A 24,442-nucleotide genomic window follows, 5' to 3' on the forward strand; every position below is an offset into this window, starting at 1 on the left:
TCTCTATTGAAATTTGGAAAAGATGTCTGGCACAATTTTTCTTTAACATCTTGTTTAACCATGGATACATTTTTGGCGTGTGTGTGTGTGTGTGTGTGTGTGTACTCATTTTAAGGACAGAGGACATCTTGGGTTTCTTTACTCCATATCTATCCATCTTGTATTTTGAGACAGCATCTCTTGTTGGCCTAGAGCTTGTTGATTCAGCTAGCACAGCTTGCCAGGGAACTTTGGAGATTTGCCTATCTCTACCTTCTCATAGTTCTGATTATAAACATGTGCTGGGATTTTTATGTAGGTTCAGGTTGTATAACTCATGTTCTCATGTTTGTGTGGCATGCACTTTAGAACTGAGCTACAAACTCTGGTGAGATTAATTTTTTTAGAATGAATTCTCACTTATGAGGCTAAAGAAATAGTTTATAAGCACTTGATACTCTTAAGGAGGACGCAAGTTTGGTTCCTGTACCCACATTGACTCATGGCCATCTTTTACTTCAATTCCAGGGTATCTGATGCCATCTTCTGGCCTCTTTGGGTACCAGAAATCCACATGGTATACGTATATACATGCAGGCAAACACACATACACATATAAGAAAATAAACAAATCTTAAGAAAGAATTCTGACTGATATTCCTGCAAATTTTGAGTAGAACTAATCTATCCAAATGACTCCAAACATTTTTAAGTTTAATTTTTCTTATTTTTTTTCATACAAAATATTTTGATCATTTGTTTTTCCTCCCCTAAGTCTTCTCAGATCCTCCACATCACACTAGCCATCTGACTTTATATTCTCTCTCTTAAAAACATCCACAAAACACAAAAATGAAAATCAAAACAAACAAAAGAACTAATGAGAAAAAATGCTGAAAATGAAATAAAAGTGAAACATAAAGCATACATATTGTCTTCATACCAGAGATGTAGGGATGGCTCAACATATATAAACTGAAAAATGTAATCCACCATATGAACAAACGGAAAGACAAAAACCACATGATCATCTCATTAGGTGCAGAAAAGATCTTTGACCAAATCCGACACTGTTGAGAGAGCATGAAGGTCCTTGTGCCCACAGGTCTTCAGGGAAATCAGAAATGTTAAGCATCTGGGATTTTCCTTTAAAAGGAAAGAATATATAACCTCTTTTTCTAAAAGGTTGGGAGTTGGAGGTGATCTGCATTGTCTGTTAGGCCAGGCAATATCAACCTCCTACAACCAGGACCAGAGGTAGCTAAGTTACCTTTATATCATTTGTATAGCCAAAGGCTGCTCCAAGCTCCCACAGTCAGGAGCAGAGATACTCAATAGTCTAAATTACCTCTGCATTATATATATATATAGCCATGGACTCTCCAAGCTCCCACAACCAGGACCATAAGTGGCTAATATCCCTAATAATATCTACATTATCTGTACAACAGAGATCCTCTCTTGGCCCTAAAGATAGTACAGGCAGCCTATTTCATCAACCCATCTTTTTGGAAGAAATAACATATACTTTGAGTTAAATTTTGATGTAATTATGCTTCCTTATGCATCACGGATTGTGTTACACCAGGAATTTCCCCCCAAATTATATTGTATTTAATATGCTGGCAATAAGACACCTGGCATCAGACTCTCTAGAAGTTTGTTCCATCCTGGAAGACTAAGTAAACCTGAACTGAGTTTTATTTTCACCTCTTTGCAGATCATTTCCCTATCTGCCATGACACCTGCAGGAACTCCCTCACAATACCCCCATCATGATAAAAGTTATGGGGAGACTAGGGATACTACAATAGATATCTATACCTCAACATAATAAAGGCAATTACAGCAAGCCCACAGTCAATAGCAACCTAATGAAGAGAAACTTGAAGCAGTCCCACTAAAATCAGGAGTAAGACAAGGATGTCTATTTTCCCCATACCTATTCAAAATAGTGTTTAAGTCTTAACTAGAGCAATAAGAAAACTAGAGAAAATCAAGGGGATATAAATAGGAACAGAAGAATTCAAAATATCTTTATTTGCAGATTATAAGATTTTATATATAAAAGACTCAAAAGACTCCACCAAGGAACTTTTACAGCTGATAAACACTTTCAACAAAGTAGCAGAATACAAAATTAACAAAAAAAAATTCAATAACCTTTCTATATACAATAACAAATGGACTGAGAAAGAAGTTGGGGAAAAATAACTTTTACCATAGCTTCAAAAAATATCCTAGGGTAACTCAAGTAAAATAAGTGAAACAATTGTATGTAAAAAAAACTTTAAGAAATTGAGGAAGATATCTGGAACATAACTTCTGGAGGTATCTCTATTTCCAATTTCAAGAAGTATTACCGAAATAAAATACAGTATGGTATTGGCATAAAACAAGCACATTGTTCAGTAGAATTGAGTTAAGACTCAGACATAATTCCATACACTTATGGACACCTGATTTTTGACAAAGAAGTAAAAAATACACACTGGAAAAAAGACAGCATCTTCAACAAATGGTGTTGGTCAAACTGGATGGCTGCATATAGAAGAATGTAAATAGATCCACAATTATCACCCTGCACAAAACTCAACTCAAATGGATCAAGGGCCTCAACATAAGGTCAGAGACTCTGAATCTGAGAGTAAAGAAAGTGGGGAATAGTTTTGAACTCATTGGCACAGGAAAGGACTTTGTGAACAGGAGACTAAAAGCAGTCACTAAGATAACATCATTCGAGCCAATTTGCAGTCTATAAAATGGGAAAATTCTTTACCAAGTATACATCTAATAGAGGCTAACTATCCAGAATATAGAAAGAAATAAAAGAACAAAAACAAAATAAAGCAAAATACAACAACTTGATTATCAAGAAAACAAGTAATCCAATTAAAAAAATGAAATATTGAATGAAGCAGAGAGTTTTCAAAAAATAGAACAATAACAATTAAGAAATGCTTAAATGTTAAACATCCTTAGCCATCAGGGAAATGCAAATTAAAATCACCTTTCAATTTCATCATCTCACAGCAGTCACAAAGGCTGAGGTAGTAAAGCAAATGACAGCTTATGCCGGTGTGGTTGTCCAGAAGGGGAATGTTATTTATTGCTGGTGGAAGTGCAACCTGGTGGAGTTACTATGGAAATCAGTGTGGTGGTTCATCAAGAAGCTGAGACCCAAGACATTTTAAAGAGGCTCACTTCCATATGGCCTGTGAGGGTGATGTAAAGGACAAACAAAAACAGGTTTTTCAATCACATGCTCTGACAATTCCCAAGCTTGGCCCTGCTTCTAAATAATTGCTGGTGAATTACTGTACTTATTTTGAAAAGTAGTTATTCTGTGCCTCGTATTTGGAGATATTAATGAGTACTTTGGCCACTTTGAGATTCAAATGAACTTAAACACTCCCCTGATCTATTTTTTCCTGTTTTTCGGCTCTGCCACACAACGCTGTTTTGTACTCTGATAGGCAGGTGCAAACAGAAACTGGTGCCAGGCATCTGCCATTGCATGTCGATCATCCTCCCACCTAAAGATACATTGCTCACCACCACAATGAATCAGGAAAGAGCTTTAAATAAAAATGCCTTAGTTTTAGCTTTGACAACACTTTCCCCACTGTATTAGTCAGGGTTCTCCAGAGTAGTAGAACTTATAGTTCTCTTGCTATATCTCTAGAAAGGGAATTTATTAAAATGCCTTAGAAGCTGTGATCCAACTAATCCAACAGTGGCTTATTGTGAAAAGAAAAGTCCAGAAGTTGCTCTGTCCACAAGACTGGACATTTCAGCTGGTCTTCAATCGATTCTGGGCTCCCACCAAAGTATGTGGTAGTGACAGTGACAGAATGGACTTGTGAGCAAGGTGAGAGCAGCAGGCAAAGAGCAAAAGCCTCTTACTTTGATTTTCTTATATAAGTGTCCAGCAGAAGGCGTAGCCCAGATTAAAGGTATGTCTTTCCACTTCAAGATCTGGATTAAAGGCACATGCCTTCTTGCCTCAAAGAGCTGGATTAGAAAGTGATCTACACACTTAAATTAAGCACACACCTTCCCAGGTATGCCCTCCATTCCTGCATTGTAATTCATTCCAGATGTAATCCAGTTGACAACCAAGAATAGCCATCATACCCACTTAAATCAAGCATTCTTTTTTACCCAGAGGGATTGTTACACCTAGCCCATTTTGTACCATGAGGAAGGAGAGAGACAACACTTATGGGTTCCATATAAGCAGGTTGATGATCAATCAGGGCTGCAGGACAAGGACTCGGGAGCCTTGTTTCTCCCGAGAGCCATGGCAGAGGCAGAAGCAGGATTTATCAACATAAAATTCACAAACATTTGTTGCAACGTTACAGTTACAATCTTCACCAATCAGGATTTGGAGATTAGGGGCTTCCTTGAATGTTCCATCATTGTCAATTGATGTACAACACAAGCTTTTCAGTCCAACCAATCAGATTCATTTGTTCCTTCTGTTGTCAGGAACAGGCATGATGTTTCTAAATAACTAAGGATGCACAACAATGATCTCTATGGTTTGGGGTTGAGGTGGATCAGCCATTGGAAAGTTCTCAGCTTTCCTAGGGCTTGGGAACCTGAACTTTTATTTCACCCTGCAGATAAAATTGGGTCTGAAGTCAAAATGGCATTGCTCAGGCCAAGGTGCATTTGCTATTCCCTTCAGGATGATGCTTCTTTATTATTAGGATTTCACTGAGCTGACATGCTCTTGAATTGGGTATGTAAGGGTCTTTGACCTTGAACAAGAGACTTCCCTTACTTTGCTTTAGTGACACCTTTCCAGAGACATTCAAATTGTGTTGTTAAGTGGCGGGTACCTGTGCTTGATCTCAAAGTCTGTGTACTTGGAATCCCCGAGCATCATTGGAGCAAATGAAAACGGTGACCCAGGCAGCTGCCTGAGCACAGAGAACACCAAGCCTCATCACCCTTGGTGATGTCTGTATTCTCAAGACTCTTATCTTCAGTTTCACTGTCTGGAGGATGGTGATGGGTTTCTTGCATCTGACTCTGCTAGTGTGTGTAGACTTTCTGAGTTTTATTTTTATTTCTCTTACCCTAGAACATTCCTTTCCTTGATATTTTGCTATCTATCAACCATGCACATCAATCAAGAAGCTAGTCTTTTCTTCCCTAAACTAAACTAGCACATAAAAAAAAATCTTCAAAATATGTAAAGAATAAGATGAACTGGGGATATAGTTCAGTGGGAGAATACTTACTTAGTATGTGCAACCACAGTTAAGAAAAGAAAAGACAAAGGGGAGGAAGAAAAGTATCAAAGAGGTAATCAAACTTAGGATAAGATTTTTAACTTGTGGGATGTAATATGTATCTAGGCAGTGGTGTTACTGTGATAGGCACAGTCATATATGAGGAAACATCTACTGATCTTGTATTAAATCACTATATATATATTTTACGTTATAGAATACAGGGCCAACAGCTCTAATTGACAAGTTCTATGGAAAGTGGAAGTACAGAAACCTCAAAATAGGGACAGAGTAACTGCATGATAAAACAGCCAAGGCCCCTGTGCTGAATGGATTATTAGAAATAAAATGGCAGTTAGATTGTTAGCGATGCTGCTTTGTAACCAATGGGGCAGAAATAAAGTTATTTTAAAAAGGTGCTTGCATCTCTTATCTGTCAGATTATTAAAACAGACCCAAAAGAAATGGTATTTCTTCCCAGGAATTTTCTGGGAGGAAATCTTATGGTGGAAGAAGGGAAAGGTGTCAAACAGGGAATAATTTGTCTCCTGGAAGGAGACTTCAAACATTGTCATACAGTCACTACTACTGTGATGAGATACTGTGACCAAAGTAACTTGGGGAGAAAAGGGATTATTTAACTCACAGTTTGATAAAATAGTTCATTATCAAAGCAGTGAGGGCAGGAACTCAAGCAGGGCAGGAACCTGGAGGCAGGAGCTTTTGCAAATGCCGTGGAGGAGTGGCAGCTACTGGCTTGGTTCTTATGGCTTGTTCAGCCTGTTTTCTTATAGAACCCAGGACCACCAAAGCAGAAATAGCACCACCCATGATGGGTTGTGCCCTCCCTCCATTATTCACTAATTAAGAAAATGCCTTATAATCCTATCTACAGCCCAGTCATTTTTTAAAAAAAAATTTATTTCAAATTTTATTTTTTATATGGATATTTGTGTTTTAATTTTACATATCAGCCATGGGTTCCCCTGTCCTCCCCCTTCCCGCCCCTGCCCCCTGCCCCCTGCCTTCCCCCAACCCCTCCCTCCCATTCCCATCTCCTCCAGGGCAAAGACTCCCCTGGGGATTCAGCTCAACCTGGTAGATTCAGTACAGACCCCTCCTTCCAGGCTGAGCAAAGGTTCCAAACAGCCAGCTCATGCACTAAGGACAGGTCCGGGTCCCACTGCCTGGGTGTCTCCCAAACAGTTCAAGCTATTCAATTGTCTCAGTTATCCAGGAGGCCTGATCCAGTTGGGGGCTCCTCAGCTGTTGGTTCATAGTTCTTGTGCTTCCATTCATTTGGCTATTTGTCCTTGTGCTTTTTCCAATCTTGGTCTCAACAATTCTCGCTCATACAATCCCTTCTCTTTCTCGATAATTGGACTCCTGGAGCTCCATCTGGGGCCTGGCCGAGGATCTCTGCATCCACTTCCATCAGTTATTGGATGTGAGTTCGAGCAAGACAGGGTGTTTGGCCATCCGATCACCAGACTAGGTCAGTTTGGGCTTTCTCTTGACCATGGCCAGTAGTCTACAGTGGATGTATCATTGTGGATTTCTGGGGGCCTCTCTAGCACTTTGCTTCTTCTTTTTTTCATGTGGTCTTCATTTATCATGGTGTGTTATTCCTTGTTCTCCCTTGCTGTTCTTGATCCAGCTGGGGTCTCCTGATCCCCTAAGCTCTCTTTCTCTCAAAACTTGCCCTTCATTACCCCCACTCATATCCAGGTTGTTCATGTAGATCTCATCCATTTCTCTGTCATTGGGCAATCCCTGTGTCTTTCTTAAGGTCCTGTTTTCTAGGTAGCCTCCCTGGAGTTGGGAGTAGCACTCTACTCATCTTTGTTTTACATCTAGTAACCTCCTATGAGTGAGTACATACCATGTTTGTCTTTTTGAGTCTGGGTCACCTCACTCAGGATGATTTTTTTCTAAATCCATCCATTTGCCTGCAAACCTCATGATGTCATTGTTTTTCTCTGCTGAGTAGTACTCCATTGTGTATATGTATCACATTTTCTTTATCCATTCTTCAGTTGAAGAGCATCTAGGTTGTTTCCAGGTTCTGGCTATTACAAACAATGCTGATATGAACATAGCTGAGCAAATGCCCTTGTGGTATGATTGAGCATTCCTTGGGTATATGCCCAAGAGTGCTATAGCTGGGTCTTGGGGGAGATGGATTCCCAATTTTCTAAGGAAGCGACATATTGATTTCCAAAGTGGCTGTACAAGCTTGCATTCCCACCAGCAGTGGAGGAGAGTTCCCCTTTCAACACATCTTCTCCAGCATAAGCTGTCTTCTGTGTTTTTGATCTTAGCCATTCTGACAGGTGTAAGGTGGTATCTCAGAGTCGTTTTGATTTGCATTTCCCAGATAATTAGGGATGTTGAGCAATTCCTTAGATGTCTTTCAGCCATTTGAGCTTTCTCTGTTGAGAATTCTCTGTTTAGCTCTATAGCCCATTTCTTAATTGGACTTTTGGGCATCTTGATGTCTAATTTATTGAGTTCTTTATATATTCTGGATATGAGCCCTTTGTCAGATGTGGGGTTGGTGAAGACCTTTTCCCAATGGAGACATTTTCTCAGCTGAGACCCTTCCCTTCTGACTCTAGCTTGTGTCAATAAACTAGATTGTGACCTAAAACTAGCCAGGACAAGCTCTAATGACTAACAGGATGAGAGTGTAGCACAATGTTAGGTCAGGGGTCAGTGGACCACACCTTGATTGGGACTGCTCAGATATGCAAATGTTTGACCCTCTGTTTAAACAGTTCATCTCACATCAGGACCCCACATGTGTGCTTGGGGATTCTTTGTCTCTCTTTGTTTTTCTTCCCAATGTATCCACATTGAGTGGATCTCCTTTTCCAACTTTCTACCTTTAATTTGGATCTTCTAATTGGCTTATTGAGGATGAGTAGCCAGACACCTCACTTGGGGCACAGGTTGTGACCCTGCCCCAGTTCTTCTTTTTTAAAAAATAACTTCTTTGTCAGTAGAATTGCACCTGAAGAGCTGTCTTTAAACATAGTCAAAGTGACAAATATTTATTTTCTGATTGTGTTAGGTTCGGAGACTGACCAACAGACTGCAGGGATCCTAAACAGTAAAGCTATTTACCCTGTTTTAGGCTTGGCTACAAATTTGTTTAGCTGAAAAAAATGTTATATTTTAGGTTAATGGAAAAATTAGAATTCTACCAAACAATATTTAAAAATAAATTTCTGATGAAGTGTAAAATTCATATTAAATACATATTGTTGTTTAGTTATGCATTGTTTTTGTAGCCTGATAGGCAAATTTTCATTGTGATTAAAATAATTAAGAAAAAATCAACTCATATTCCTAATGAATTATGCATTGAGGTGTTTGAAGTAGAGAGAGACTGGGAAAGGCTGCAGTCCTGTGTTCAGCTCAAACTGCTATCTGTCCTTTTTCTTGTGGCTCTCAATAACAAAAAAAGTTACATGAGGAAGTTTTAAGCTAAACAAGATTTGAATTTTTTGATTGTCTCTGCAGTGAGGTAGATGTAATGCACAGTGAGAACTGAGCTTCAAGACCTTTGAGTTCATAAACATGAGGGAGCTCTGATGTCGCCTGGCTCTGCCCTCATCAGCTCTGCAATCTCCTTGATGTGACTACTCTTGATTGGTTATGAAAGGATGAAGCCATTTCTTTTCATCTGCTTCTCACAGTTAAAGGGCACTGCTTGCAAAATCAACCAGAGCGTAGTGCTTTACATGGCACTTCGAACTATATTCCATTCATTTAAAATGATTATATAGGCAGAATTCTCCAATCAAGTCTTTATGGAATTCTGCTTTAAGGACACAAATGCAGATAAGTGAAGAGGGGCTGACATCAGGTGCTTTGTGGCTTTCATCTTCCAGTCACTATCAATAACTTCTGAGCACCTCTCAGGAGGCACTATGACTAGTTTAGTGAGTTTCCAAGTAGGTTTCACATGTTGAAGTAAGGCCAGCAAGATGTCTCAGCAGGTAAACCTGGCAGCCTGCATTCCATAACCCAAGACCCATGTAAAGCAGGAAGGAGAGAAATGATGCCACACATGTACCCATGGTGTGTGCCTACATACTCATGCACACAGAAAAATAAACAGATAAATGCTGAGATCAGTGATATTGAATCTTATATACCAGAATTCTATTATTACATTCTGGGCAGTAAGAATTCGTGTTTAGACAGAAATTTCATAACTTGTTTGTGAACCTAAAACCCTAGCTGTCTTTGATATAAGGTTCTCCAGTTTCACCAATCTCCATATAATCCATAAGCTTTGAATAATTCATCTATGGCAGGAGGTACCATGTTTAATAGCAATTGTTTAATTCTTTTTAAGCTGTTGCAATTGAATGCCAGAGTCATTTTTGTTGATACTTATCACAGAATAATATATTGATCAGTCAGAACTTTCTTTTAAAAGTCTACTTTGCCTGTTCTTTCTCCCAAATCTTCTTCAGGATTGTCATAGTCAATGTTTTATTGCTGTGAAGAGACATCATGACCATGGAAACTTTTACAAGGGAAAAAAAAAACTCATCTAATTGGGGCTTGCTTACAGTTCTAGAGGTTTGGTTCATTATCATCACAGGGGAAAGCACAGTGGCAGGTCGGCAGACATGGTGCTGGAGAAGTAGCTAGGGGTTATACATCCTGATCCTCATGCAGCAGGAACAAAAAGCCTCTGGGCTTGAAATGGGCTGTTTGAAATCTCAAAGCCTACCCCCAGTGACACACTTCATCCAACAAGGCCACACCTCCTAATCTTTTCAAGTAGTGCCACTCCCGGGTGACCAAGCATTCAAATCTATGATCCTATGGGGACCACTCTCATTCAGACCACCACATGTATCATCAATCAAATATCATGGAATTACATTTTGCCATCTTCACTTTGCTGTCCTATCCTATATACCCACTTGGTGCACTTCACTGTGGAGCTCTAGGGTTTGTCAGGACAGTCTGGAGGTACAGAGTCTCCCTATGTCCAATGGCGAAGATGTCAATACCTGGGAACAGAGCAGGTCCGTGATGCCTCATTTTTTCTACTCTGCCACTCTGCCTCAGAGGTGTCAAAGAATTCCTATTTTGAGGCTGTTTGAAAGAAACCTTCATGCAATCAGTTCTTTTCCCATTTCTTACCACTTCTGCTCCCAGAGGTCAAGAGGAAGGCAGAGTACAAACCTGGTAGGTTCTGCTCTTGTCATAGAATGCCCAATAGATTTCATAACTGTTATTTCAGGCTGATTCACCTACATTCTTTAGGTATTCATTTCCCCCAGCTGTATTTCTAATGTCCCATGAAACACACTTTAGGGTATTGTCTTTAGACAGTTCACCAGACATGTCTGAATCCCAGTGGTGGATGCAGCTTAGGCCTCAGCTAGAAGTCACTGGCTCTGCTGTTCTCCATACAGAGCCTTTCCCACCCTTTCCCACAGAACATAGCATGTTCTTTCTCTGCCATGCATGAAAAGGAAGACTTCTCCATTTAGTAATTAAGACCCTGGTGGGTAAGCAAATGATTCTTTGTAACTTTCATATATCTGTTGGAGTAGACAGCAGAAGAGCAAGGGTTGCTGTCTCCATGCATTAAACATCACCTGAGGACTCTATAGAAATGAGAGGAGAAAGGAGTCAGGAAGTAAGGAAACAAAAGTAGAAGCCGCAGGGGAGTTGGCTTGTCCTGAGCTGGCACAGTGCAGCACGGAACAGCTTGCAGAGGGCAGGAGAGGCACAGGGTAAACGATGCTGCAAAGGGATTCATTTCTTTCAGCAACTTTTATTAGCAGAACTGTCTTTCCCCCATATTTATTTGCTTGCTGTGCCTTTGTGTAAGTCATTGGCTACATCCTGAGACTGATGCACTATGCTCTGGTTATTGAGTCAGGGGAAATACATGCTCTGGTAGTTAAGGGCCTGATTAAGGAGATACAAGACTAACTAATTACTAACTAATTAGGAGGTTTTTGCTTTCCCAATCCCCATCAAATTCTCTTGTAAACAACTATTTACGTAGATGGGCATCTCCTTATATTGCTTTACTCAATAGTTTTAGGGTTTTCATCTCCCAGAGGAGTTGGCAGGTGGAACCAGTAACAGGAGTTACTCAAAATGGTTTTGTAATACCACAGGATGAATATCTGCCCTGAAGCAAAACCTCTCCTCCAGATGCACAAGCATGTCCTTTAGCTCTTCCTTGAGACACCAGGCATCCACAGAGATGCGCCATACATGCTACTCACATCTCTTTCAAGGGAACCTTCTGTGGGTAGCAGAGCTAACTGCCAGCCTCCAGTTGCTGCTCACTGAATACTGTTGTGACACTTTTGGGAGGCAGATCACAGAGGGTGACTGTAGTGGAATAGAATATTGGTTTAACTATGTAAAGATGTGTCATTTTTGTTTATGTTGCATTTGTTTAACTATGTAAAGATGTGTTGCTATTTTACCTTGCCTGCCTAAGGTACCTTATTAGTCTAATAAAAAGTTGAATGGCCAATAGCTATGCAGAGGAGGGATAGGTGGGGCTGGTGAGCAGAGAAAAAGGGGGAGCCAGCCAGCTATCAGGGGGCCAGCAAGCTGGTAGCTAGGGAACAGTCAGGGGCCTGCAAGCCAGGTGGAGGCTAGCTAGCCAAATGCAGAGGAAGCAGGAAAGTAGGACATACAGAATGTAAGAAAAGTAAAAAGCCTTAAGGCAAAATATAGATGAAGAGAAACAGGTTATGTTGCTCCTAGGATAGCAGTCTGGAGAAACCTACCACTATAAGGTTAAATTAAGTCATAAAAGCTAGTAGGACAAGCACATGATAAGGCCAAACATTCATAACTAATAATATGTCTCTGTGTCATAATTTGGAGACTGATGGTCCAAGAAAGCCCACTACAGGTGACAGCACAGTGTATTACTAGTGGCTTCCCATTCATACCTGAGGAGTAATTCCTCTAATGGGAAACTTCCAGTTAGGCAGCATCCTTGACATGCTTCAGTCTTTCTTCTGGTGCTGTGTTTTTGTCCCTGTTCATTTTCAGGACAGTTTCAAAGCTTTTGCTGACTGCATCCACTTATTCCCCTTTATCCTTCACACATGTGCTCCCAACAAATATGTCCCATACCTTACTGCACATTAACATCTGCTTCAGAGAGGACTTCAACTGACATAATACATCATTGTGTAAAGTAGCTTATACCAACAAAAACCATGAGTACACAGGCAAAAATACATGAATTCTTTGGGCATGTAACACTACAGTTTTCTATTGTTATAAAGAATAAATACCTGAAAATTAGTTGGTTTAAAATTACTATTCTCTCGGTTTCCCAGAGCAAGGTATAGATAGTCTATCTGTGGTTACAATATTTACCTGGGCTCCCAAGGGAATACTAAAAGCATGAGTCTTTGAGAAATGCAATGGAGGGAACTGGCACAATCTATACTCGTGCACCCATACACATGATGACTTACGCTAGCTGCCAGCTAAGGTCTTAGTTGGTGCTGTTTTCTGACATAACATGTAGTGTGAAGTTTCCCACAAGTTGTCAGGGTGATCTCTGTGAGAGACCAAGGTCAAAGCACAGAATGTACACCTGTATGGAAGTCAAACATGGAATTTGCTCTATTTGCTCAAGCATTCACAAAGGTCTTTTCAGTCTCAGAAGGACAAGATGTAGATTCCAGCTCTATGAGGAAGTGATAGGTTTGTTGAGAAACTTATATTTTACTAGGAATATTACTGAAGACAATTTAGGGAACTGAAATTGGCTACATAAAATTATTTCCACACAAGAACCAGAAAATAAATAACAAATGCTGTTTGTATTGGAGTTAGAACATATAGGAGAAGAATTTTAAATAACAAGATGATTTCACTTTGAATGGGAAATTATTTAAGCTCCATTAAATCAGACAAGGCAATATTTTTAAAAGTGAAGTATTAGACATCACAATGCAATAATATAGTTGGATACATTTTAAAAATAGCATGTTAGATCAAATAAGCAGATTTGATGAATCTTAGTTAGATGAAACAAACAGAAAATAAGAAAGAAAAATAAATGCCTATTCCTACCCTAAACAAAACTTAAAAGCATGGAACAGATAAATACAAGCATTTTGCTAATGAGATTGAAAATGAAAAACAAATAATAATAGTAATAATAAGAAGAAAATATTCAAAGAAATATTAGATGTTTCCAAGAATTAAGGAAAAATGAAAGACCTTAGATTAAGAGCCCATTGCCAAATATGAGGAAAATGAAAAAACTCACACAGTGTAGGAATATAAAAATTAACACTAGCAAAGACAAACAACTGTAAAACACTTTAGGGTATATCTGCAAAGGGACAGTAATTAGGACAACTCCAAGTTTCTTACATGAAGCAAATGACATCAGCTTTCTCAAGATCAGAACTAGGTATGAGAAGATAATGGAGAAAGCAGTCATGGTGATGATAGAGAAGGCAGTCATGGTGATAGAGAAGGCAGTCATGGTGATGATAGAGAATGTAGTCGTGGTGATGGAGAAGGTAGTCATGGTGATGGAGAAGGTAGTTATGATGATAGAGAAAGCAGTCATGATGATAGAGAAGGTAGTCATGGTGATAGAGAAGGCAGTCATGGTGATGGAGAAGGTAGTTATGATGATAGAGAAAGCAGTCATGGTGATAGAGAAGGCAGTCATGGTGATAGAGAAGGCAGTCATGGTGATGGAGAAGGTAGTTATGATGATAGAGAAGGCAGTCATGGTGATAGAGAAGGCAGTCATGGTGATGATAGAGAAGGCAGTCATGGAAGAGAAGGCAGTCATGGTGATGAATGGTGATGGAGAAGGTAGTTATGATGATAGAGAAAGCAGTCATGATGATAGAGAAGGTAGTCATGGTGATAGAGAAGGCAGTCATGGTGATGGAGAAGGTAGTTATGATGATAGAGAAGGCAGTCATGGTGATAGAGAAGGCAGTCATGGTGATGATAGAGAAGGCAGTCATGGTGATGGAGAAGGCAGTCATGGTAATTCAGAAGGCATTCATAGTGATAGAGAAGGCAGTCATGGTGATCACAACTGTGGTTCTAGCACTTGGAAGCTAAAATAGGAGCTCAAGGGTTCAACTTTTTTTTTTCTGTGTTGTCTTTTTTTTTAAATTGTTGCTGCCTTTTAAGCCACACTGTGAATCAGCAACTACAACTCGGCTACCAGCAGCAGTTTGGCTAAAAAGTCCAAAGCCTGAAGAAATTCTGTTTCCCTCAGGCCCAGATTCTTTCAAAGCTATGAAGAGAGCTTAACTAAATATTTGTACCTCTAAAGAACTTAAGATTCAAAGGTTAAGGTGAAATTCTGCTCTTCAGAGAGACTGAATAGCAAGTAGCTCACCCCCTCTCCTTAACTAACATCCTTCCAAGGGGTAAGGCTTCTCCTTACCCCTTCTTAAAAACTCTTCTCCACCTGGCTCCTCCCTACCACTTCCAGTTAGCTATTACTGACTCAGCCTCCTGATGGCAGGTGGATTTTATTTAAACAAATATATCTTTGCATCATTAAACAAATATTCCAGAGCATAATCAAAAGTAACACACCTTAAAATAATATTTTATAACATTCCTGTCCTTGTCAAATCCCTCTTTTGCATATTCACCCATATTTGACCTATGCCTAGAACTGTCTGAACTAGAGAAAAATATATCCTAGGTGGGTTGAATTACATGAGTGAAAGGAAGAGGTCAAGGAAATCTATTTTCATCTTGCTGCATGTAGTCTGGGGCCAGTCAGTGAGATGACAGAACATCAGCCCGTCAGGGTGTATTTAGCCTAGGAACTCAAGTCTCCTAAGGAAGGCATTCACTCAAGTGGAGAGCAAGCTTAGCTCAAGGCTCAGACCATTCCTTTAGAGATTAAAACAGATTCTGAATGCATCTTCATGGATCACTCCTACCAAGGGTGACCCCAATAGAGTATTCAGAAAGGGGAAAAGGTGTCCTATCCAACACTGCAGGAAAGAAAAGGCTTGAAAAGAACTCACTCATAAACTTAAAATAAGTGGTTATTTAGAGGAAACATTCCCTGTTGCATTACTAAAATGAAAAATATCTAACTGATCAATATGGTTGCCTTAGTGGTCTTGTGATTCTAGTGGATTAATAAACAGAAGCAGGTCATCTATGGTGTGCTGGTGGTTTCAAGCTGCAGTAGAGCTAAAGTCAGCCACAGTTTCTGCTCATCTATTCTTTGTGATCCAGTGGCCTACACTGGCATCTTCTTGGGATGGTAAATCTGATGAGAGTGATGGCATTTTAGGGCTACAGTAGGGCTTCTTCGTTTAGAAGAAGCTGTATGATCAAACCCAACACCAGCCATGTAGGGGCACTCTCACTGTCATCAGATGGAATTATAGCAGGTGCCATTTGTTACAATTAAAGAGCTTCTCTCTAAATCTGACACAGGGTTAGCAGAGAATGGAAAGAAAAAGCTGCCTAGTATCAGATTATGAATTATATGCATATCAACCTAAAGAGGCAGACTTTATCCTCCTGAGAGGCATCAGAAAGTTTTAAATGTGTTAGAATTAAATATATTAGGTTTATGTTTTTGATAGATGACCCTGATGGCAATTGAAGAATGACAAAGAGGGCAATATATAATTTTAGATCAACTAAACAGATAAGAGGCAAAGAGGCAGATAATTATTTTTAAGGAGAAGCACAACAGTAGAAGATCAGAAAGCAGAGAAATTAATTTGCTCTGGTAGATTTTGAGAAGACATCTGAATGAGCTAGATACCCAAAGTACTTGGATTAATTACAAACAAGTAGTGGGGGGAGGGAGGGCCAGCAAGCAAGAAAGTAAAATGTGCATTCAATCAACAAACATTTACTGCATACCAATAGTGTGTGTGTGTGTGTGTGTGTGTGTGTGTGTGTGTGTGTGTGTACACTGTGTTGCAAATGCGACTTTATACAAGATAATAAAAACACTTCCTTCTCACAAGAAGTGTGCATGATGTGCAGAGTTAGACACTGGCAGAAGACTAAGATGACATGTGTAGCAAACCGGTGAGCGTTCAGAGCTTCTTCAGAGAGCTCCCCTGATAAAGTCTGGGCACTAAGGAATTTTTCGCCTAGGAAGAAAGCAGCACTTGAAAGCTGTCTGAAAGATACGTGAGGGGAGGGTGAGTGAAATCTCATAATATTGAGATTTCCTGCAGATAGACAGGTGTTCACTTTCAGAATAACTCTGTAATATGGATTTTCTTATCATTCCTACTTCACAGATACTGAAATTGGTTCTGAGAGTTTGGAGTTATACCAGAAGTAAGTTGTGCACCTGGAACACAAGCTGATATAATCTTTTCAAGTATTCTTCTTCTTTTGTTCTCATTACACAGCCTCCCTAGGTAAGGAAGAGAATGCCAGGCAGAAGAAAGGATGTAGTCTCGGGTTTAGAAGTTGCCTAGAGACGAGCTGTAAAGACAGAGCTTCAGAAACAAAGGCTGCAGAGGGAAATCTTGTAATGAGGTCAGGTGAGAGAGACAGATAAGATAGCTGACACATGACATTGTAGCATGGCATTGTAGTTTATGTGAAGGACTGTCCCTGTTCAAGGTGAATTATAAGATATAAACAATTTTAAGCAGAGATATCGTATTAGGGAGGGACAGAGTAGTCAAATGGGCCATTTCAAGGATCATGCAAGAACCGATGGTAGTTTATCAAAGATTCCTATTGCACAAATGGGCAACTGGGGGTAGATCTTAAAGCATTTTAGCTGTAATTGATTGATATCGTGCCTTCAGGCCCTGGGCAATCAGCTGTAATTATTGTGCTGTTTTCTGAAGGCATCTGAGGAATGCCAAAATGACCAGTGTACCCTGGCTAGCTAGCTGCTACTCCTTATTCTCATAGCAGCCACAGCCAGAGTGTCAAGGGAGAATCTAATAGATATTAATTGAGGAAGAGAAACTTAACCATCTCCCACCATCTTGGCTAATCTTAAGTAAATGATCATCAGAAGGAGGGCCTCCTCTAAAGACTTAAATAACTAATTATTAGTGTTAGGAGTGGTTTCAACTGTGCTTTAACACTGCAGCACCTGCCCATGCCCAGGGGACAGAGTCCCCTTATCTGTTTCAGTAACTCTGTTGAGGACGGGCAGACCTGATGACTGATGGGCACTTTTGTAGGATGGAAAGGGTAGATCCTGACCTGCTGGAGAACTGGAATATGGGGTGGGCAAACAGACTGCAATGATTGTGCCTAAGAGTGTGCTGCTTCGTTTTTTTTTTCTTCTTATTGTTGCAAACTATTAGATGTCAATAATATGAAAACAACTGAAAATAGTAAGAAAAAGTTATTTTCTCTGTCATAAAAATTAATGACCACCGGGTGCTGGTGGCACACGCCTTTAATCCCAGCACTCGGGAGGCAGAGGCAGGTGGATCTCCGTGAGTTCGAGGCCAGCCTGGGCTACAGAGTGAGTTCCAGAACAGGCTCCAAAGCTACACAGAGAAACCCTGTCTCCAAAAACCAAAAAATAAAAATTAATGACAAAAATCAATTTATTAAGCTCAAGATTATTCCTATTTGTATTTTATAAATACTAAATATATGTATGTATATGATATATAGGTTATATGTAGATTTTATGGTTTGGGCAACAAATTAGAAGATACTAGAATCATAGACTGAATAATTGCAGATAATTTAAATTCAGATAAATTATATTTTTCTTGGTCTATAATTTGGTAGAATGTAAGTTCCTAGAATAAAACATCACATCAATGGATTAAAACCGATTCATTTTTTTCCAACTAAAATTGTTCTCATATTGCTACCAATTACTTTTTCATTTCAAAGTATACATAGGAAGCCAGCATCTGTTTACTCATGTATCAACAAGTTATTTCTTTTCTAAAATTAAAAAAAAAAAAAAGCCCTGGAATAGCTTCCAACTTTGAAGATCAGATTGGTTAAAAGAAGCAGCTTCCCTCAGTAGGTAGAACTGTTCTGTTGTAAAAGTTTAATTACGCTTACAAGTATCAGGAGACACAACTGAGTATCTCAAACAAGTAGATTGTAATAACAACTTCAGGTGATAAACATGTTACTAAATATCTTTCAAAGTGAGGTAAAGATATAAAATAAACTATCCCACTGGAACTTTAATTAGTACTTCACTTTAGGCATTTTACTTGTAAAAGACTTAATAAAAGGCATATATTTAATCTATTCTTCAGCCAGTGAATTGTGATGAACAATAAAAAATGTGAAAGGTCATTTTTAAATTATTGATTATTTTCGTTATAAGAACTTCACAGCTTATTAAAACATATGGCCTAAACACTCTTGTAGTGGATTAGAATCACATGGACTGATAACTGAAATGCCTAAACTAAGCCTACTCATCCTGTAGGCCTCATGCATCCCAGGACTGCTGTGAGCATTGCCTAACATACTTAGCGATGGATTATGTCAGGTGACAAAGACAAAGATTCAACAATTCTGATTAAGACCAATTTCTCTCACCAATAACATGACCCTCTAAAGATTGTTTCAGAAATTTATGGGAGAGTTTGTGGGTTCTCACAAATACCAGAGTTTCTTTTGTTTGGTGAATGAGACCAACATCTTAGGAATAAAAGATAGTTTTATAAACCACATGGTTTCCCTATATACTGTACATCAGGGCTTCCAAATATGTTATTGGTCATTAATACAAATAATAGCACCTCATGTAATCAGATCCTAGAAATTAATTGATTTTATATACCAATATAATTTTGCTTTCTTTTCAGAAATTGAAATTGAATGTCACAAACATTCAATATTACAGTAACAAATCAACAATGCATATATAAATCAAAACATTAGATAAATGTATATGGGTGACTGGATGTGAGTGTATTCATATTATAGCACACTCTACAGCACTCATGTTGGGGTCAGAGGAAACCTTGTGGGTATTGGTTCTCTCCTTTTATTATGTGGGCCTTGCAGAAATTGAACTGAAGTTGTCAGGTGTGGGGCAAATGTCTTTACTAACTGAGCCTTCTCACTGGCTCCATTGTGTGTGATTTTTAATTTTAAACAGATGTGTAATCAATGGGAAAGTCTGGTGCTGATGGTAGATATTTTAGTAACTAGTACACACACTATAGTCTTCTTTTACTGCTATTGTCCTAATGACAATGTTTCTACAAATAACAGGGCAAAAATCTGACTTCAGTATATCATCGAGATTTGAAATACTTACATGTAAGTCTGCCTGAAAACTTATACCTATAAATATTTAATGAAGTGATAAAATTGCTGAAGAAAACATATATTGGAGTAACTCTGGAAGTGAAAACCTCAATAATCCAAGCCAATTGCAGTGGAAAGCCTTAAAAACAGAATGAGTCATGTGGGAAACAATAATAGGGCATAAAGATGAAGGAAAGGAATTAGATCACTCAGTAAGGCCAATAAGAAAAAAAAATATGAGAATGAAAAATAGGTGTGGTGATATTTTATTTGTGCTGAAATGAGGTGATATTTTATTTGTGCCTTAATTAATAAAGCTTGCCTGGAGATCAGAGGAGGTAGCAAGCCATCATAAGTAAACAAAGAAGTCAGGCAGTGGTAGCACACACCCTTAATCCTATCTCTTAGCAGGCAGGATCTCTGTGTGTTCAAGGCCACACTAGGAAACAGATCCAAGTGTGGTGACACATGCCTTAATTCCAACACTAGTTAACCACGGAGGTATGGAGGTCTATATAGACAGACAGGAAGTGACAGAACTATGTAGGAAGAAAAAGTGATGTAGCTGGGCTAAGAAAGCTAATGAAAGAACAGAACAGAAAAGGCATATAAACATGAATATATAGGAAGAAGCTCTCTTTGGGAGCTGCAGAGTTGGTGAGGTAAGGTTGGCTGGTGACTTTCCCTATTTCCCTGATCTCTTTAAGGCTTTTACCCCTATATTTGGCTCTGTGTTTTTTTTTTTTTTTATTAAGACTGTTTAGAAATTTGTCTACAAATGGGAGAGTTTGGGGACATTGTGTAAATATCTAACATCTGAATTTGGGATACAGAAAAAAGAGAAGAATATGATAGCAAAGGAATAAAGAATATTTAAAATAAAATCATACAATAAAAATTTATAGAACATCAAATAGAAAAGAAATTACCTATTATAAATAAAAGAAAAACACAAAGCAGAGACATGATATTGGAAGAGAAATAAAGGTCAAATCACTTATAAAGGACAGCTCATTTTAATAACTTTTAAAGAAAAAAAGGACCTGGAAAAATGTAGTCCAACTTCTGTCACAACTTTCCGCTGAGAATATTTTACCAAACTACCTATTAAAAATGAAAAAATTGTTGGGGGAGGGAATTGTTGGATCAGCCCCCCATTTTACAGGGTTCCTATGAGAAAGAGAGAGGAATAAGGAACCTTTAGATAGAATGATCAGCCTAGTCAAGAAGAAGAAGAAGAAGAAGAAGAGGAAGAGGAAGAGGAAGAGGAAGAGGAAGAAGAAGAAGAAGAAGAAGAAGAAGAAGAAGAAGAAGAAGAAAGAAGAAGGAGGAAGAAAGAGGAAGACAGAAATGAAGGATAGTGGATAGTTTTGGGAGGACCTGGGTCAATACCCAATGGCACAGAATTTTATTCAAAAAGGCGTTTTATAACAATGCCAAGTGGCAAGGCAAAAGACCGCCCCCCCCCTACTAGATACAACCAAGTGTAGACCCTTCCAAACACTGGTACCCAGGCCCATGGTCCAGTCATTCCCTCATGCAGCCGTGCTGGGTAAAGCAAGCTCAGATCTCACTAGGAAACCTCTGTGGGCTCCCACAGAAAGAGAAGAGAGCAGGGAGGGGAACTGCAGTTGGGATGTAAAATAAATTAATTAATTAAAAAATATTAGGTCTTACTTATATGGAATACATTTGTTTAACAAATAAATAAAACCTACAAGGAATACTCCTTCCAGTAGAGGGATATATATATATATATCCGGATAATTTGTATTAGAAAGTCTTTCAATAAAAGGGGAAAATGAAAAAAAGTTAGTAACCAAACACATTTTGGGAATAAGACTGTTTTAAATGTCAACTACAGAAGGTAACATATGTGCATAGTGAAAGAAATCTAGAAATGTTTTCCCATACAGTTTGATAAGAGAACCTATATCATTTTCATTGCATTTATTGAAAATGCTAAACTGGATAAGTATATTAGTCAATTTTCTGCAGTAGATGAAAAACAGCAGAAATTTGCAAATGAGTTGTGCACAGTCCCATTTCCTGGGAGACACAAGCTAGTTTGTGCTAGGGCAGCTGTCCAAATAGAGTCTCCATAAAAAGACAGAGGGAGAGAGAAATAGGAATATTTGAAACACTGTCACTCCTAGAAATCAGAGACAAATGTCTAACAAAATATTGAGGAATAGGAACAAAATTAGACTTTGATCAAAATTTTAGAATTCTTATTTTAAATGTATATTTTATAATACTATAAATAATCATTATTTCTTCTACTTATTATATTTCTTACACTTTCTCCTGTTTTTTTTCATACCACTACATACATGGTATGCATATACAATTTACTTTTGTGCCATAAAGAGATTTTATAAAATCATTTAATGTTCTGTCATTGATCTTCAGGGATCTTCATGGTAATTCTTTCAATGTTTTGAAACTTGTTTAGTATAATCAACAATAAACATCACTGAACTAGAAATAAAAACAAATGAAAAGGAAATAAAATCTTCCCCTGATCAAGACATATTAAAGGAATTTGCAATCATTATAAACCTAACTTTATAGAGAATACTAGAAGGAATACTTCAATATGAAGAGCAAGATATATGTATCCATGAAGTTATGAGAAATAAATAAACAATGCCAGGACAGTTAATAGAAAGAGATCTAGGAAATTTAACAAGTTGTCAGGAATTACTGTTTTTTTCTATAATAACTCCTAATTTTCCAATAAAAAGACAAAAGCTAACAGATTGGATCATAAAGCAGGATCCATGCCTTTTCTGTTTCAAAAAAACACACCTCACCATCAAAGATAGGTACTACTTTAATTTTAAAAGGATGGGAAAATATATCCAAAGCAAATGGAATTAAGAAAATGAGAAAAGGGAATCTCAATTAAGAAAATGCCTTAATAAGATCAGGCTGTAAGCAAGCTTGTAGTGTAGCATGAATCTTAAAAGTTCTTATTAATAAAAACAAATCTGGAGCCAGGTATTGGAGTGAATGCTGGAAGATCAGAGAAGCAGAACAAGCCACAGCCACCTCACCTTGCCAATTCCTCAGCTGATCCTGTTTCCTCAGACTAGAAGCCTATGCATCCTCATCCAGAATGAATCTCAGATGAACTGTTGCTCAAAATCCTAAGAGCTTAACCAGGCTAGTTCCTGGTCCTTATGCCTTGTATACCTTTCTGCTTCCTGCCATCACTTCCTGAGATTAAAGGCATGAGTCACCATGCCTGGCTGTTTCCAGTGTGGCTTTGAACTCACAGAGATCCAGATGGATCTCTGCCTCTGGAATGCTAGGATTAAAGGCATGTGTTACCACTGTCTAACTCCTGTGTTTTATATTATGGCTGTTCTGTTCTCTGACCCCCAGATAAGTTTATTGGGGTGCACAATGTATCAGCCACACTGTAGGGCATTTTCTTAAGTAGTGATTGATTGGGGAGGGCTAAGCTGTTATGGCTGTTGCCATCCCTGAGCCTTTGGTCCTGGATTGTATAGGAAAGTAGGCTCAGCAAGCCATAAGGAGCACACCCATAAGCAACACCTTCCATGAACTCTTGTTCCTATCTTCAAGTTTCTGCTCAGTTTGAGTTTCAGTTCTGACTTTCTTCCATGATGTAAGCCAAATAATACTTTTCCTCATCAACTTGCCTTTTGGCCATGGAGTTTCATTGCAGCAATAGAAATGCAACTAAGATACATAGTCATTCTAATATATGGCAAAATAAAATTCAAACTAAAAGTAGTCAGAAGAGGTAAAGGAAAGTAATTTATTAAAACAACAAAAATCCCACCAAGAAGATATTACAATTCTAAACATATATACACCAAACACAGGCTCACAATTTCATAAAAAAATATACTGTAGCTGAAAGTTTTCCTGTGTCTCACCTGGTCCCACAGCCACTCAGACCCAAGTAAAAAACAGAGGCTTATTTTAATTAAAACTGCTCAACCATTAGCTCAGGCTTACTACTGACTAGCTCTTGCACTTAAACTTAGCCCATTCCTGTTAGTCTATATGACACCACGTTTTCTGTGGCTTTACCTGTGTCCCATTACACGTTGCTCCTTGGGCGGCTTGCTGGCATCTCCCCACTCAGCCTTCCTCTTCCCAGAATGCTCCTTGTCTTTTATCCCACCTATACTTTCTGCCTGGCTACTGGCCAATCAGCATTTTATTAAACCAGTGTACAAAAGCATTATCCCATAGCAATATACTATTAGATGTAAAACCTCAGATTAACTCCAACACTGTGATAGTGGGTAACTCCTCAAAACCCAACTCCCAACAATAGATTATCTAGATTAAACTAAAGAGAGAAACATTGGACATTAGTACATCATAAGCCAAACTGACTTAGCAAACAGCTGTAGACTTAGGTTCTCTGTCTAGTTGCCTATCTTATCCTAAGTTTTCTTTATGCTATTTTTCTAAATTTTTTCTACACTACCTTCCTCTAAATTTCTTTCTGCACTAAGTTACTACACTCATCTTTCCTTATTTATTATAGATAGAAATTAAGAGAGAGTAAGAAAGAGAGAAATCTTGATAGAGAAGATTCTACACTGCAGCCTTATACTCTCACACACCCTTCCAGTCCAATTTTTCTCCTTCTCTTGAGGATGAAACCCCTTGTCCCATTTAATTTTTTCTACAAAACTGGATGAGTCCCACTGCTTTACGTGGCAGTTCCTAAACTTCTACTTTCTCCAAATACTCTGGATATATTTTTCTTTTTGTCTTAGTCCCTGTTCAGTGGTGCCATCTGTGGGGGCCATCTTTCACTCCCGCAGTTCCCCAGAGTACTCTTGAGTAGAAGCAGCAGGAAGTATTAGTTAGAAGGATAGAGGGGAGAGAAAAAGATAGAAAATACAGGATAGGCTTGAGAGGGCCTGGATCCTAATCCATCAGGCCCTGTCTCTGCCTTAGGG

The sequence above is a fragment of the Onychomys torridus genome, chromosome 14, assembly GCF_903995425.1.
Source record: "Onychomys torridus chromosome 14, mOncTor1.1, whole genome shotgun sequence".
In the NCBI taxonomy this organism is placed as follows: Eukaryota; Metazoa; Chordata; class Mammalia; order Rodentia; family Cricetidae; genus Onychomys; species Onychomys torridus.